Source organism: Cavia porcellus, unplaced genomic scaffold, assembly GCF_034190915.1.
Source record: "Cavia porcellus strain 051 isolate PalLab524CR breed Dunkin Hartley unplaced genomic scaffold, mCavPor4.1 scaffold_19, whole genome shotgun sequence".
Lineage (NCBI taxonomy): Eukaryota > Metazoa > Chordata > Mammalia > Rodentia > Caviidae > Cavia > Cavia porcellus.
The window spans coordinates 2,756,301-2,771,953 of NW_026947502.1; the positions used below are offsets into that span (position 1 = coordinate 2,756,301).

Below are 15,653 nucleotides of genomic sequence, written 5' to 3' on the forward strand. Positions count from 1 at the left end.
AAGATAACAGGAAATCAACAATGGCTGTATCACTTTCACTGTTTTGATTGACTCTATTCTGTTTTGTTTGGTTTGGTTTCATTCTCTTTAAAATAAATCAAGTACAGCAAAACCATACATCGCATCCCCTATGCTTTGTGCTCAGCACGTGGTCAGTGCAGCCGTAAGCAGGGCCCAGGGCTCAGGGCCCCGTGAGAGGGGCCATCAGAGGTAAAAGCACAGGGCTGAGGAGGATCTGGCCGGGCCCTGGTGGTGGACAGCAGGCACCTGCCTTGCCCTCAGCCATCACAGACAGAGAGCTGGCCCCTCACCTGCTGCCAGGGCCCCTGGAGATGGGGTAGACCTCTCCTGCCCTTCCAGCCCAGGGAAAAGGCCAAAAAGACCTCAGCTGGTTGTCTGCCTCCTGCCCGGCCAGGATCACCTGCAGAGCCTGGGGGTTGAGTTTTGTGACTCAGCTGGGTGGCTGCACCGCCTAAGTAAGACTTTACAGGACCAAGCTGACCTGACCAGCAGCCCAGGACAGCATTGCTGCCTGCTCCTGGTTTTCATGAGGCTTCAGTACACAGGAGTCCAGGCTTTTGTCACATGCTCTGTATCCCATGGCCCTAGGACTCCTCTCTTAAGTGGATATTAGGTAAACTGCAACTTCACATCAAATAATTTTTAAAAACACACACACTGCTTTGGGTACTTAAAACAGACAGGCATGGTGGTGTGTGTTGTAAACTTAGCTGAGGCTGAAGGACCTCGAATTTAACACCAGCCTGGGCCACAGAACGACATAAGATGGGTTTAAAAAAAAAAGGCATCTGAGTGAATCTCCCTTTAAGCCAGCAGTCTGTGTTTTGCAGAGCAACCTCCTCCCTTCCCTGGTGCCCCGCTGTGTCCTTCACGCCCCACCTAAGCCACTGAGGTGTCTGGCAGCCCTGGCCTGACGCTTCCCTGGCACCTCTTTCCCCTCAGGTGCACCCTGCAGCCCCAGCACGCTTGTTGGGTAAAGACAGTGCTTTCATTAGGGATCAGATCTCTGGCTCACCCTTCTAACCCCGTGGCATTCAATGTGGAGCCACAGCCGCCTGCTTCTCCGTTTTCCCCGTCGTGTCTCTGTCACTTGGGCCTGCTGTACCTGCCTCACCTGCCTTGTCTCAGCCAGCTGCTGAGCCCAGAGTAGCTGGCGCTTGGCACTCAAGGCCTCTTCCACTGGGCACAGCAGCTTCCCTCCCATGCCCTCTTCCTGCTCCACTGTTCTATTCTGTTTCTCTCCTGTCTCTCCTGCCCTGGAGGACACTGGCTGGCCCCTAGCTGAGCCCCTGGGCTGGCCTCCCTCTGCACTGCCGGCCCCTCTGCTCCCTCCACCTTGGGGTCATCGGTCCTGTAGCTGTGATGATAGATCTGAGATTAGCAACTGAGACGAGGTAAGGTTCATGCGGCCTGGGGTTTCAGAGGTCTTGGTCTGCGCGGTCTGCTGGTTCACAGCTTTGGGCTGTGGCGAGACGGCGTGGTGTGGTGATGGGGGCAGGGAAGTGACATACAGAGGAAGGGCAAGGTCTCAGCAGCTGGCCAAGGGCACTACCCGCATTTAACTTCCTCCCCTCAAGCCTTCCCGCAAGCCTTCGGTGGGGTACCCAGATCCACACTCTAGCAGCCAGCAGGTGATTCTCCTTCCTGTGCCTGCAGTCAGCTCAGTCAGCCTGGCCCAGGCCACATGTCCACCTTCTGGGGTGCTCTTCTGTCATCTCCCAGGCAGAAGCTTCTCCTCTGGACAGGATCTGTGGGAGCCAGGTATGGCACAACCCCAGCACTTGGAAGACAGAGACAGGAGGATCACACGGTGGAGGCCAGCCAGGGCTACACAGTGAGACCCTGTTCCCCAAAACAAACACCAAGGAAAAAGCTTCTAAGAAGAAAATGGATTTTGAGAGGCCCCAAGTGAGTGTTCAGGTCAGTGTTCACTGACCTGAGCTCCTGAGACGTTTTCCTGGCCGAGTCCAGGACACATTACTTCCAAAACATGGTCCGCTGGCATCTGAGCAAACAGCAGAGGCAGGGAGAACCCTAACCCCACCACCCTTCACCCTGAAAGACACAGTCACAGGGTTCTCTGCATTTCCCTGGGGCTGGGTCCCGAGACTGTCATTTCCACTCCCGGAGAAGAGGAATGGCCTTGTCTCTGCAGACACAGGGACACAGAGGACTCGGAACCAGCACGCTTCCTCCCGCCGGCTCCATGGGTTTATCACCAATGCTCCATAACCTTCTGTTCGCCAAACAAATTGCTCCACAACCGTCCACTTTGTCTTACTTTCTCCTCATTGAGACACAATACGGACACCCACGCAGAAGGGGAGGTTTATTTTGGCTCACAGTTCATTGAGGTTTCAGTCTGTAGTCAACTGGCTCCAATACAGGCGGGCGGCAGAGAAACCGTCCAGGCAGGGCAGCAGGAAGCCAGAGATGGACAGACGGGGGCAGGGAGAGGGACCCTTCCAGGCCACGCCCCCAGTGGCTACCCCCTCCCAGCAGGCTTCACCTCCCAACCTCCTACCAGCTATGAACTTATCAAGGGACAAATCCACTATGGGTGTCCGTCCCCCTCCATGATCCAGTAACTGCCCAAACCCCACCCATGGGCACGGAGGCTTTGGGGGACATCTAGATGTAAATCATAGCAGCTTCTTCACCAAGTTGAGCATCAAAGCTTGAGAGCTTCCTTTTTATTTTGGGTCTTCAATTTGGAAGGCTCATGTGTCACAGGAAACTTTAATGCACGGGCTTTTCCTAATCTGCCTTTGTTTGGGGGTCCTCAGTCTTGAACCTTGAGAGACACAGAGAAGACACTGCTTTTCCTTCCTTGTGTCCCCCTTGAAGGAGCCGTTCACTTTCCTCTAAATTGGGAGAGGAATTTCTGGATTAAGAAAACCGGACAAAAGTCCCTCATCTCTGGGCATCACCTGGAACCCCAAAGGACCTTCCTTCTTTGAAAGAGGTCAGGCCCAAAGGGAGTCCAACCAGACTATGAACTGTCCTGAAGGCCATGCTTAAGGCTTATTTTTCCCACAGATAGGATTCTTTTTTTGGTACTAGGGATTGAATTTGTGCTTGCCAGGCAGGCACTTACACCGCTGAGCTAAATACCAGGCCCCAAAGGTGGGATCTTGCTGTGTTGTCTAGGGTGAGCTTGAGTTCCAGAGCTCAGGCTGTCTGCCAGCCGTCAGTCTCCTGAGTAGCTAAGACTATCGGCATATGCTACTGTGCCTGACCTAGTTCCGTTTTTAAAGGCAAAGAACTTAGAACAGGTGCCCCAGAGTCTGAGGTCAGTTGGGACAACACAGTGGGACCCAGTTAAAAAAGAAGAAAATGCAGCTGGGCGTGGTGGTGCACACCCATAATCCCAGTACTCAGGAAGCTGAGGCAGGAGGATTGATGTGAGTTCAATGTCAGCCTGGGCTACAAAGTTAGTTCAAGGCCAGCCTGAACTGCATAGTGAGACCCTGTTTAAAAAGATACACGGGCATGCGCACGTGCACACATACACACCCCACCAGCTGTGGAGAAGGTTAGCTCTTCCCAGGCAAGAGCTGACATCTCAGCTGAGCCATACCCCGGAGGGTCACAGCCACTCCTAGGCGGCCTAGTGCTGCCTGCAGCGCAGACTCCAATATAATGCACAATTATTCTTTAAGTTAGTTACTGACTTAGGAAACCAAAGCACTTCATGTCTAAATCCAAAATCACGTTTCCACTTAGAAAATGAGCAGGGCCGGCCATACGGACCATGTGTCATTGGTCTCCTGTGTGCTGCAGTGGGTGCCGCCTGCTGTCTGGTCCTCTGTCCACTGCCTGCAGCCGCTGCTCAATGCCGCAGCCCTGGGCTCCACGTGGAGGGAATCGCGCGTAGGGGACACTGTGCCCTGTGGGGCAGAGCCACAGGGTGAGGGACGCTGCGTTCTGGGACCCCAAATAGACACAGAGAGCAGTGAAATGCTCGGCAGGGACATGGGGAGACTAGGCTGGGCCTGAGCAGGCCGTGACCAGTGCAGGGCAATCCCAGAGGTGGCGGGAGTGGCCTCAGTTTAGGCCGTGCGTGAGCTGTGCGTGGGCTGCGGGCCGGGGCACCCTCGGGCCAGGTTCTGCCCCCGGGCTGGGTGTCAGGCCCAAGGAGGAGCCATCTCTGCAGAGGTCCCCACGCTGCTGGCCCGGAGCCCCGAAGGGTCAGCAGTGCCCTCTAGGGCAGGACGGGGGAAGCAGGGGTGAGGGGGCGCAGGCTTCGGGGTGCAGAGTGAAACCCAAGTGCTCCGAGTCGGACCCCTCGGGTCTTTTTATTTTCATACCAGGAATCGAACTCAGGATCTCGGGCTCACCTGGCAGGAACTCAAGCAGCTGAGCTACATCCCAGGTCCCAGTCCACCGGGCCTTTTAAACTGCCCAGTCCATGGAAGCCCTTTCTTTGCTGAGGTTTTGATTTCCATGAATGTCAAGAACAAGCCCCCAGAAATAAATTGTGAGTTTTAAATAACTTTTCCATACAGTGTGGCTCTGTTGTATCATTCTTGTTGGCCTCTTACTGTGGTTTATTTATAAATGACCCTTTACCATAGGCAGGCAGGCACAGAAAGTCATCATACAGGGCTCGGTGCTCTGGACAGTGGGGATCCACTGAACTCTTGGACCAGCTCCCCTGGGCGAGGGGTCTGCTGTGACTCATATGAGGCCACAGCCGGCTGCCCACGGTCCCCTACCTTCGCGCAGAAGGGCTTGGTGGTTTGTTTTTGAGACGCTGTGTGTGTCACAGGAGACGCATGTCTCCGCAGTTTTAAGTCAGCCTGTTATTTGCTTAAGCTCCCTGGTCTTTGAGCAGAAAGACGACCCTTTAATAGGCAGGTACCCGGCAAGCAGCACTGCGGTGCCCCCGGCCTCCTCCACCTGCCGCCCGCCCGATCCAGGCAGCGTGTCAGGGCCTGTTTACCACAAATTGCAGCTTTTCTAAAGCCAAAAGGAGCCTGCTCCTCTCCAGGCTTTTTGGTTTTGTTTTGCACATGCAGTGCTGGGTGCAGGGTTTGAATTCGGGGCTCCAGGCTGGCTAGGGAAGCCCTGCACCCTCCAGCTACACCCGTGGCTACTTTCCCTGGCCTTTTGGTGTCGGGATGGAAGCAAAGGCCAAGTGCACGCTCAACACCGAGGGGCAGCCACAGGGCGAGGCTGGTGCCCTCTGGCCCCTTTCTCGTCCCCGCCTCTGCACTGGGCTAAGGAAGCCTGGGCTGGGACCTCTCCTGGCCTCGGTGTGGGGTGCAGTGGGGATAGGGATGGCAGCGCAAGGCCCCAGGACCCATCAGCAGAGGGGACTGTGGGTGCTGACCACAACCGACACCTGTGTGGGGTTGAAATCAGTTTCTCTGTGTCATTTGGTTACTCAGGAATGGAGTCAAAGTTATTTTTGGAGGCAGGGTCTCTCTGTGACGTCCAAGCAGGCCTGCCCTTGACGCTTTACACTCCTGGGCTCAAACGACCCTCGTGTCTCGGCTTCCTGAGGAGCTGGGATGACAGTGATATGCGTCACCATTCCTGGCTGTAAACTTGCTTTACAATTCAGTTATAAAATATTCACCCTTCCTCTTTTTGTTTTGGTACTGGGGATTGAACCTGGGAGCTTTACACGAGTGCCTTCCCCATCCTTGCTTATTTTTAATTTGAGGCAAGGTCTTGCTAAGCTGCTAAGTCTCCAGGGCTGGACTTGAATTTGTAATCCTCTTGTCTCAGTTTCCCAGAGTACTGGGATTAGAGGCGTGAGCCACCCATGTTCACCTTATCTCTCTTAGTTTAGCTTATAAAACGTTTACTTAAAATATTTTGATAACAAAGAATATGCTGGAGCCAGATCCATTATTTCTGGCAGTACTTACATCAGTACAGGATGCTTCCCGTGCCCTGGAGCACCATTGTAAATTCTTCACAAAGTGCATTATGGAGGGTGTTAAATGCCTATGTTTATATTTTTAGGAGTATTTCTATTGATTAATTATTAATTTTAATTTTACAAGTTTTATTACATTACTGTATACTTAAGAAAAATCAATAAAATATTAACATTTTGATACGAGATGAGTGTGTAGAATAAGCATTTTCAACATCAAACGCTTATCTGCTTACAAGACCTAAAAAGTAACAGCAGAAAGAAATTCCCAGGTGAGCTACAGTCTCAATACAGACAAAGTCCGCACGGACATAACCTTGCCTCCGTTCTCACAGCTAGGGCCGTCCTCACCCGTGAGAACACACGTTCCACAAACGACGTGACTTCTCCTACACCAGTCGCCCAGGAGTCTGTTCCCTGTCTTCTTTGGTGGACACTCCTGCCACCTTGCTGGACTCCCTGCTTTCACCGGTCCGCTCCGGAATTCTTTGTGGAGTTGTCTGGGCAGGTACATGTTGCTCTTCCTCTGTTATAATTCATCCTCTATCAGTTCCAGTCCCAGTCCCTAAGAGAATTTCCCCGTGATATTTTGTGCTTGTTACTTTCTTTGTAAACCGTGAAACTGCTCATGCCTGACGTGTTCAGGGTTGGGTAAAACAACCTTTTGCCAACGCTTTGTGTTTTGAGTGACATCACAGTTGCTGCTTAACTTTTTTTTTCTTTTTTGTCTTTTTCTTTTTTATCAGTACCAGGGATCGAACTCATGACCGCCTGCTTGCAAGGCAGGTGCTTATGCCGCTGAGCTAAATCCCCAGCCCCCAGTTGCTGCTTAACTTGCCCAAGACATCTATTCCGCCTTTCTTTTTGTTGTAAAATGTGACCATTTCTGGCTTCATTTGTGTTGGATTCAGCATCAGTCTTTTTTGGTTACGGTCTGGTCTTCAGAGACAGGGTCTTGCTATGCACTGCCGGTAGCACGGAACTCAGTAGGACAGGCTGACCTTGAACTCACAGGCTCCTCCTGCCTCAGCCTCTTGAGTGCTGGGATTACAGACTTGTAGGACCACACCCAGCATCACTAGCAATCTTATCATGGTGTAAACTGACAGTACCAATACTACTTTGTTTTTCTTCGCTGTGTGGGAGGCCAATGTTATGTCCTAAAACCCCAGACTGAACCATAAATTTGTCTATTGTGAACTTGCAACAGTTTTTCTGGAGTCTCAGCCTTTCTCTTGAGAACAGTTCCTGTGCTGGGCAGCTGGAGTGTTTTTTTTTTTTTTTTAGAAAATGTACCATCAGTGGGTAACTAGTGAGCAGCTGCTGAGTTTGACATTCGGGTTACTTTCTGAACCAGGTGCAACAAGTCGGTGCATTGTAGGGTTTACCACTGCATGAAGAGAGGCCTGGCGTCTGAGCTCCAGGATACACTTCTAAATTCTAAGGATACCATGTCTTTGCATCTAGCAGGGCATGCATTTTTATTCGTATTTGGAAGGTTTATTTGGCATAGGTTGCCGAAACCCTCAACAACCATGAAACGGTGCACGTTGCTTGTCAGCTGTCATGTACTGGGACTGTGCGTAAACTGCCGGACAGCGGGAAACAAAGCTTTCAATAAACCAGCGAACAGCGGCCGAATTTCCGGATTTTTTCTTTGCTTTTTCTTGGCAGGTCTTTTTGTCACTAAAACATAGGCAAGTATGAAAGAGACCAAACATCTTGTGTGTTACTGTTTTAAAAATCTGAGTGCTGCATGCGTTGCTTCTCTGTAAACCGTCCAGACTCTGCGGTTAGAAAGGCACAGTCCTGCTGCGAAGCCTCAGTGCAGACTGAGCGGCACCGATGAGTGCATTTCCGAGCGTTACTACCAATGCACGCACTTCACTGTGAGCACATTTGGAAGCACCTTGTCACGTACCATCCTTTAAAAGCAGCCCCCCACTGAATCACAGCCTTGGTGTTCCGTCCAGCGGGGTTCACGCCTGGCGAGGGCCTCGTGCCATTTTCTGACCGGGTTCTAACGTTGGGCTGCTCAGGCGTGGCACACGGCCATCCGGAGCAGCCTGACTCGCCTGATACTTGTCCACACCACTGCTTTCCTCCGCATCGGAGGCCAGGTCTTCATCCTGCACTTCTCTACCCCTCCTGTCTTGCTGCCTTCTCTGGCTCACATGATCCAAGTCCTCATTGGCAGCCAAGTCACCTGGTGACTCCCTTTCCATCTCTTCCCAAGGGTGTAAAAGCAGGTTTTCATGCGACACTGCACTGAGTTGGGCTGCTTCTACAAGAAAAACATTCCAGTGTTTTATCCACAGATATTTTAGGCTGTATCTGTGAAGGATAGATGATTTGGAAAAACCCAGTGTGCCAGCCTGACTACCAGAGGCAGAGGTGCTGCAGGACCAAAGAGGATGATAACTCCAGGATTACACCAAGTGCTATTTATTAGGGACTTGTGGAGAGAAGTGGGTCTTGGGTAGCAGCCAGATAAAAGGATCCAGTCAGTGATGCCTGTAATCTCAACAATCTGAGAGCCTGAGACAGGAGGATCTCAGGCAAACCTGGACAGGCAGCCTCGGTAATTTAGCAATTTAGACCTTGTCTCAAAATAAAAAAAAAAAAATTTTTTTTTAAAAAAACTTTTTATTGGTACCAGGGTTTTTAAAAGGGCTGGGTTTGTAGCTTAGTGGTAGAGCACCCTGGGTTTAATCCCTAGTACAGGGAGGTGGGGGCAAGGATGTATGCCCTTGAGGAGAAGCATCTTCCATGCCAATCTAGGCAGGGTGTGCTGAGGGTGGCTGGAACGTGCTAGACCTTTCTCAACACTGTGAACATGAGCTGGGGAAGTAGCTCATGGTTGAGCACTTGTCTTACTTGTACAAGGCCCGGGATTGAGCTGCCATTAGCAAACAGACAAACAAATGGTCTGGGAGTCAGTGGCTGGCAAGACATTTGTGCCATCTTTTAAAAAGATTTATGCCACAGCCACCCTGGTTGTGATCAAGGTTCTGTAGTCATTTTATTTTTAATTTTTTATTTTGTTTTTGGTGCCGGGGGTTGAACTCTTGGCCTTGTGCTTGCCAGGCAGGCGCTACACCACTGAGCTAAGTCCCCAGCTCCCTCTGCAGTCATTTTAAACTGAAACCCACGGAAGTGCAGCATGGTTACCACACCGAGGTGTCCTCGTCCCATCTTTGTTCCCATTGTCCTAAAGCAGTACATCTGCATCTGGTCGGCTCGAGCCACGGTCCACCTGTGGCATGTGGGGGACACGGCCCTTAGCCCTCTTTCATCTGCAGTGACCTCAGGACCTTGCAGGGCAGGCGCGGAGTGGCAGTGCCGACCGGAGGCCGTCGTTAACATCAGTTCCCATCAGGTGGCGCCAGAGCTGTTCGAGATAATTTGAGAGGCCAGAATTGCACTCCCGGTCCTGAGTACAGGCAAGCTCATCCCACAGTAACCCCAGAAGGCAGACGTTCTGCCTGTCTCACAGACCAGGAAGCTAATCCCGAGGGAGGCTTTCCAAATAAGTAGGAGGTCAGGTTTCATGTATTTCTGTTTCTCTTCCAGAATTGACTCAGGATAAACCACGGTGCCAGCTGCCACTGCCACCAGCACCCTCTTGCTGTCGGACCCGGTCGGGGCTCCAGAGGGGGAAGGGGGCTGCATGGGATGGTGCTGGGACAGCAGACAGCCGCTGCAGCCCAGGCTGCCCAGTGGAAGCCTGTGGCCTCTCTCACCCTCAGAGGCACATGGTACTGATTCTGTGGGTCCCCTGGGCACGACTGTGGCCATCGTGAGCTGGAACTGGCCTCAGAGTAACCGGCTGGTCTTTCCTGCGTAGTTCCCCAGAAACTGCAGCCAAAACCAGGAGGGCAGACCCTGAGCTATCCACGGAGGACAGGCCTGGCGCCTTCTGCCCATCTTTGTCCTCACCGATACACCCCCGCAACCCCGTGGCCCACACGGTGGGAATCCATTTGGCCTCACTGCTTCCAGAACCTAGGCCGCCCACAACTGTGCCTCCCTCGGAAAGCCTCCCCTGTGAGGACCCTGTTCGGGCCCCCGCTAGCCTGAGGGCACCCGGGGTGGCTCTCACGCACTGGGACCTGGTTGCTGGACAGTTTCAGTGAAGATGCTTCATTTGCGTTTTACAAATTGAAACATGTTGATGTGAATGCATGTACGAATATGTGTGTAAAGGACGAAAACAATCAAATGAGCCCTTATTTTATCAAGAAGGGAGGGGCTGCAGACCCCTTGTCTAGCATGCTCAGGGCCCTGGTTCAATTGCAGGTACAGAAACGAAAGAAAAAGAAAAGGGAAGACAGAGCTAGCAGGCTGTCTTGAGGTGCAGAAGGCTTCCCCTCAGGCATCCTCGTCCTCCTCACCCCCAGGTAACACACCATGCTGGACTGTTATGGTCTCCTTGCTCTCCCGTACAATTCCTGTGCATGTGTATGTTGTTAAACGAATATGCTCTTTACTTTTGCCTTTTTGAACTTTGTAAAATATATTTTCTGCAGTTGCTGCGACTTACCCTTTCCTCTCACTCAGCAGTGTGCTGGAGGATTCATTCAATTCGATGCCTGTAATTCATTGGTGCTGTGTACAGTGGTTCACTGTAGATTGCAATTTACCAGTTCACTCTTCCATGAAATGTCGGACTTGTCTCCTGATTGTTGAGGTAGGGCCTTGCTATGTAGCTCGGGCGTGCTTTGTACTTGTTATATAGCTCAGGCTGGACTCCAACTTGGAATCATCCTTCTGCCTCAGCCTCCCATGTGCTGGGATTACAGGTCTGTGTCACCATGCTAGGCTTCCATTTCAAAATTTTCCCCCTTAATTATGAGTAAGGTTACTGTGGATCTTTTTACCTCTATCCCCTTGCAGCACATGTCCAGGTTTCTCTAGGGTAAACCCTAAGGAAAAGAATAGGTATATCAGAACTGACCAATCCTCCACTATGCAGCCCACTCGGTGCCATCATAGGCCAGGGCTGGCTGCCATCTTTGATGTGGGCAGAGCTGGCAGCTGGGTCCTTCTCTCCTTACCTGTCTCCTTGCAGGTGAAGAGCACTGCATCAGGCCTGATCTACTGGAAGAGGTCACATTGTAGTGTTATAGGAGCTTAGTTGGAAATATTAGAGGCGGTCAGACAGGGCTGGGCGCTCAAAGGAGCCAGAGCAGAAGTCCACATACCTCACAGCCTTGGAAGAGACAATTACCTCATGCTGTGGGCCAGATCTCAAGACAAAAGGTAAAGCAAATACAGCCACATGCCAAGGATCCACAGTCCGGATAGGTCTCTGTCACCCTGAGGAAGCCAGGGTCAGCGTCCCACCCCCACAGGAAGGGTCACTGCTGCTAAGCATGGCAGCTCTCTACATGACTTGCTCCCACATTTGTTCCTAATTTAATCAATTTTACCTGAGCAAGTAATCTTACTGGTTGATCACAGTTCTGTCCTGCCTATCCCCACCTCAAGCATTCCCATTTTCCCCATCTTTGACTCATCTAACCTCATGATTTTACTCTATAAAAGTCCCTAAAAAGACAGTCTTTGGCAACTCACTCAGGACCCCTTCTCACACTTTCTTTCTCTCAATAAATATATTCCACCCTTAACCTCCGTTGTTACTAAAATTCTTCGATTTCAGAGAAATCAGACATAGTAGGTTGGGAGTTTCACTCCCCTGTATCAGTAGGATGTGTGGAGTCATCTTGTATTGGTACCAGGAAGTAAACTGGAAGCTACAGCAGCGGGCCTGTGTCCTGGACTTTTGCTCTGATGCCGGAAATACGTCACTTCCTCACTTCTGGTGCTACCTTTAGAGAGGGATGCTGGGATTTTTTCTTGGGTGCGATTCACATCCGGAATTGCACTTCTTGCAGCGATGAGCTAGGTTTGTTCCTGGCTTTCCCCATGCTTTCTTCCTTCCCAAGTGAGACTCCCCCCATCCAAGCCTCTGATGTCTAAGTTACCATCACTCCCCATTCCACTTCTCAGCCTTGGGTTTTTCTTACACTTAGAACCACCTCGCTTGCTGAATGTCCTAATTTTATTAATTATGTCTCAGTCACTGGGGAGCAAGTTCCATGAGGGCAAGTCCTGTTTTGACCACTCTTACAAGTCCTAGAACAGCACGGTCTCACTGCAGTGCCAATTTATCCCCCAGGCTTAATAGGTATAGCGCTGACAGTGTTGGGGCTCATAAATGCCTCTGCTTTGGTCTCTCCCAACATTAGAAGAAACTAATAATAATTAGTGTATTCATATTTTGTACCAACACGTTAATAAAATTTGAAGTAAGTTTCCATGGAGAAAATGTCACAGATAGGCTCTCAGGGGATCAGACTTCAATTTGCACCCCCTCTCATGGAGTATTGACTTTTTTTTTTTTTTTTGGTCTTTTTCATGTTTATCGGTACCGGGGATCGAACTCATGACTGCCTGCTTGTAAGGCAGGCACTTATGCCGCTGAGCTAAATCCCCAGCCCCCAGTTTCATTGACTCTTATCATAAGAGAATTTCAGGACACATTGGTGAGTGGCATGGGTGGGTCTATTGGGCAGAATTAAAGAATTATGCACAGAAAAAAATAGAGTGTGTGTGCTCCAGAAGGAAGGCATGTTTTGGGATTGGAGCATATACATGATATTGGTACTGCAGTATCTCTTAAGATTGGGCATCCAAGATGTTTTGCTCCAAAACTTTCTTTGAATTCCTTGAATCTGTTCATTTTAGAGTCAGGTTGCTACATTTTAGATTATCAACTAGGCTATTTTATGAATTTATAGTTCTTTATGAGATTTGTGTGTGATAAGCCTGGAAAAAAGTCTGGGGAGTACAAACTGAAAGAGTTTTGGCCCAGACAGGACACTGTAGCCTGTGAAGCCTTAGAGGCGGAACCAAGGAGCTCCTATCTCCCTCAGCCCTAGGAATTTACCTATGGTGCCAAACAAAGACCAATGGGCTACCCGTGCATCTCTGATGCCCCCTTAGGTTCCACCCCAAACTGAGGCTACTTATATACCCCCACGCCATGTGTCTGCCAGAGAGAAAGCCGGACTCCAGCGGTCAGGGGTTTTGGTGTTCTCTCTCCGCATTCTCAGAATAAAGGCCTCTTTTGTTTTATACTTCTCATCTTTTGGATATAATCTTATCATTTGGTGCCGTGACTCAATTGGCAGTCGACTGACTCCTGGGACACACCCAGTTCGAGTCCCCAGCTCTTCACAAACTGGATTACATCCTGGATTAATTCTCCGTTTTTTGTCTCCTGGGACCTGCTTAATTTGTCGCCAACTGCTAGCACACAACACCGGCCCAATTAATCTAAGGTGAGCAAACTCCAGAGAATTCTTCGGTGCTGGGCTCGGCCCCAGGCAGGTTTTCTTCCCCCTTTCCGTGGGTTCATGACCCTCTCACATCCTTAAGACAGCCCAGGGTAGGGTCTTTCTGGGCAACCTGTGTCCACACTCAAAAACTCTCATGTCCTTTGGGTTCGGATAGCTCAAGGCAGAGTTTTCCTGGACCGGCTCACACTGTAAGACCCTCAAGTCCCACGGAGCTTTATGCTCTCACAGGCAGAACTGTTACTGAACCCATGTGGAAGCCACTTGGACATCTCTCGGTGATGACTGAGAAATACAAGTTTTTGGAACTCCAACTGCCGTTTGGTGTCATGGGACGAGCGACAGCTCAACCTCTGGACCATGGCTAGTTTCTTGCCTGAACTAGTCATGGGAAACACTTTTTCTAAATCCCAAAAGACACCTCTGCAATGCTTACTTTCCAATCTATGCACTCTTAAAATTAAATGCACCATAAAAACTAAACAATTAAATTTTTTACTCCCAGGAAGCTTGGCCGACCTACCCACTTACTGGCAGCCCATGCCCCAAAGGGGGGACATTTGACCCCTCTATTCTCAAAAATCTATATGATTTCTGCCAAACTGGTGACAAGTTAACAGAGATCCCTTACATAGAGGCTTTCCTTGCTCTGAGAACGTGCGCCCGTCTCTCATTAATCCCCCGCCCAGGTACTTTTAGCTAACTCTGCTACATCACAAACTCTCCCCTCCTGGGCTCATGATCTGCTAGAGGAAGTACCCCAGTTTTTTATCAGCCGCTGCCTGCCTACTCCCAGAATCGTTCCTCGTCATTATCTCCCACTGTGCGATCATCTTGCCCTCCCTCCCGGGACCCCTAATTCTCCCAGCGGCTCTAATCCCTCTGTTAGTGCTTCCTCGCAGTCTCTGACCTCTTACTCTCCTGAGAATTCTCTGTCCCCTACGGCATTCTCACCTCCCGCCCACCATACTAGGTCTCAGTCGCTATGTCCTTCCAGCAGGCCGCGTGACTGTTGCAGCTTGTGCCGGGGACCATCACCATGTTGCGGCCCTCTGCCATGTGAAAGGGTGCCGCCATCTTGGGATGGATCTCACGGTCAATGGCCACCCCCTTGTGGCTCCTCTTGTGATCAGCAACAGCTACCCTGTTGTGGACCACATGATGGTTCACTGTGCTGTGGACAGCAATTTCATCGCTGCAAGGCACACAGTGAGGTGCCAACTGCCTGTGTTTCCTTGGCTCATGTTAACTGGCAGCTGCTTTGTAGCCACTCTACAGATAATTGCTCACATGCACCTACTGGATGGATGGCTGCCCAATGGCTCTTTACTCCACAATCTTCTCCTCAATCTCTGCTACCACTTTGGGAGCAAGCTGGCCCCCAGGGTCTTGTTAATATACATGTGTCTTTCTCCCTTTCTGATTTATCTCAGGTTACCCATACATTAGGTAGCTTCTCTGTTGACCCATAGAATTATATCAGGCAATTTGAATTTATAACTAATTGTTATGATTTACATTTTAAGGATGTTTATGTGTTTCTAAATACCACTCTCAGCTCACAAGAGCGAACTCAGCTGTGGCAGGCAGCTTGAGAAGAAGCTGATTGCAGACATAAGGAGAACACTGCTGATAATGACCCTGGGCCTACAGCTGTGCTGGAACAAGATCCTAACTGGAACTATCAAAATGAAGAAGGTTCAACAAAATTACATAAAATGATTGTCTAATTGTGGGCCTTAATAAGATTGCTCACAAACATACTAACTATAACAAACTTTTAGAACAGATCCAGGAGGCTAATGAAAACCCAGCTGTGCTCCTAAATCAGCTTCAGGAAACCTTAATTAAGTTTACTAATATGAACCCAGACTCTCATGAAGGGATAATTGTTGTTAACTCTTATTTTATTCCCCAGTCTGCTCCTGATATTTGTATAAAATTACAAAAGGTTGAACATGGCCCTCAAACTCTGCAAGGGGATCTACTTAAATTAGCTTTCCGTGTCTTCAGCAACAGAGAAAAAATTCAAAAAGAGGAAAAACAAGCTCAAAAAATAAAGTTTGCTAAATATCAGTCTGATCTCTTAGCAGTGGCACATGGGGCTCCCAGGACAAGAAATCCAAAACAAGGTGTGGCTGCCCGAGTCCTGCCCAGACCGTGCTTTAAATGCAGCAAACAAGGACACTGGGCAAAAGATTGCCCCAACCCTGGCATCCCTCTAGGGCCATGTCCCTACTGCAAGTTAGGGCCATTAGAAGAGAGACTGTCCTAGCCGACAGGAAGTGGGTAAGCCATCCTGTAACTCCTTGCCCTCATAGGAGACTCCATTGATGCCAGAGTCATCACTGACTGACCTGCTATGGAAGATTGACGGGGCT

At 50.1% G+C, this 15,653-nt stretch overlaps 1 protein-coding gene across 2 annotated transcripts in view; it reads right to left on the bottom strand.

Moving 5' to 3' along the window:
* Positions 1-3,542: 3,542 nt before the first annotated feature.
* LOC106028163 (interferon-gamma-inducible GTPase 10-like) overlaps positions 3,543-15,653 on the bottom strand; it is a 49,913-nt gene continuing 37,802 nt past the window's right edge. Inside the window, exons 3-4 of one of the 2 annotated variants that reach the window (XR_010041008.1) lie at positions 10,455-10,836; positions 3,543-9,302 (exon numbers count right to left, since the gene is read on the bottom strand). The gene's annotated coding sequence lies outside the window, so the exon portion shown is untranslated. The remainder of the gene's footprint in view (positions 9,303-10,454; positions 10,837-15,653) is intronic. The other variant, XR_010041011.1, reaches the window with a different exon arrangement.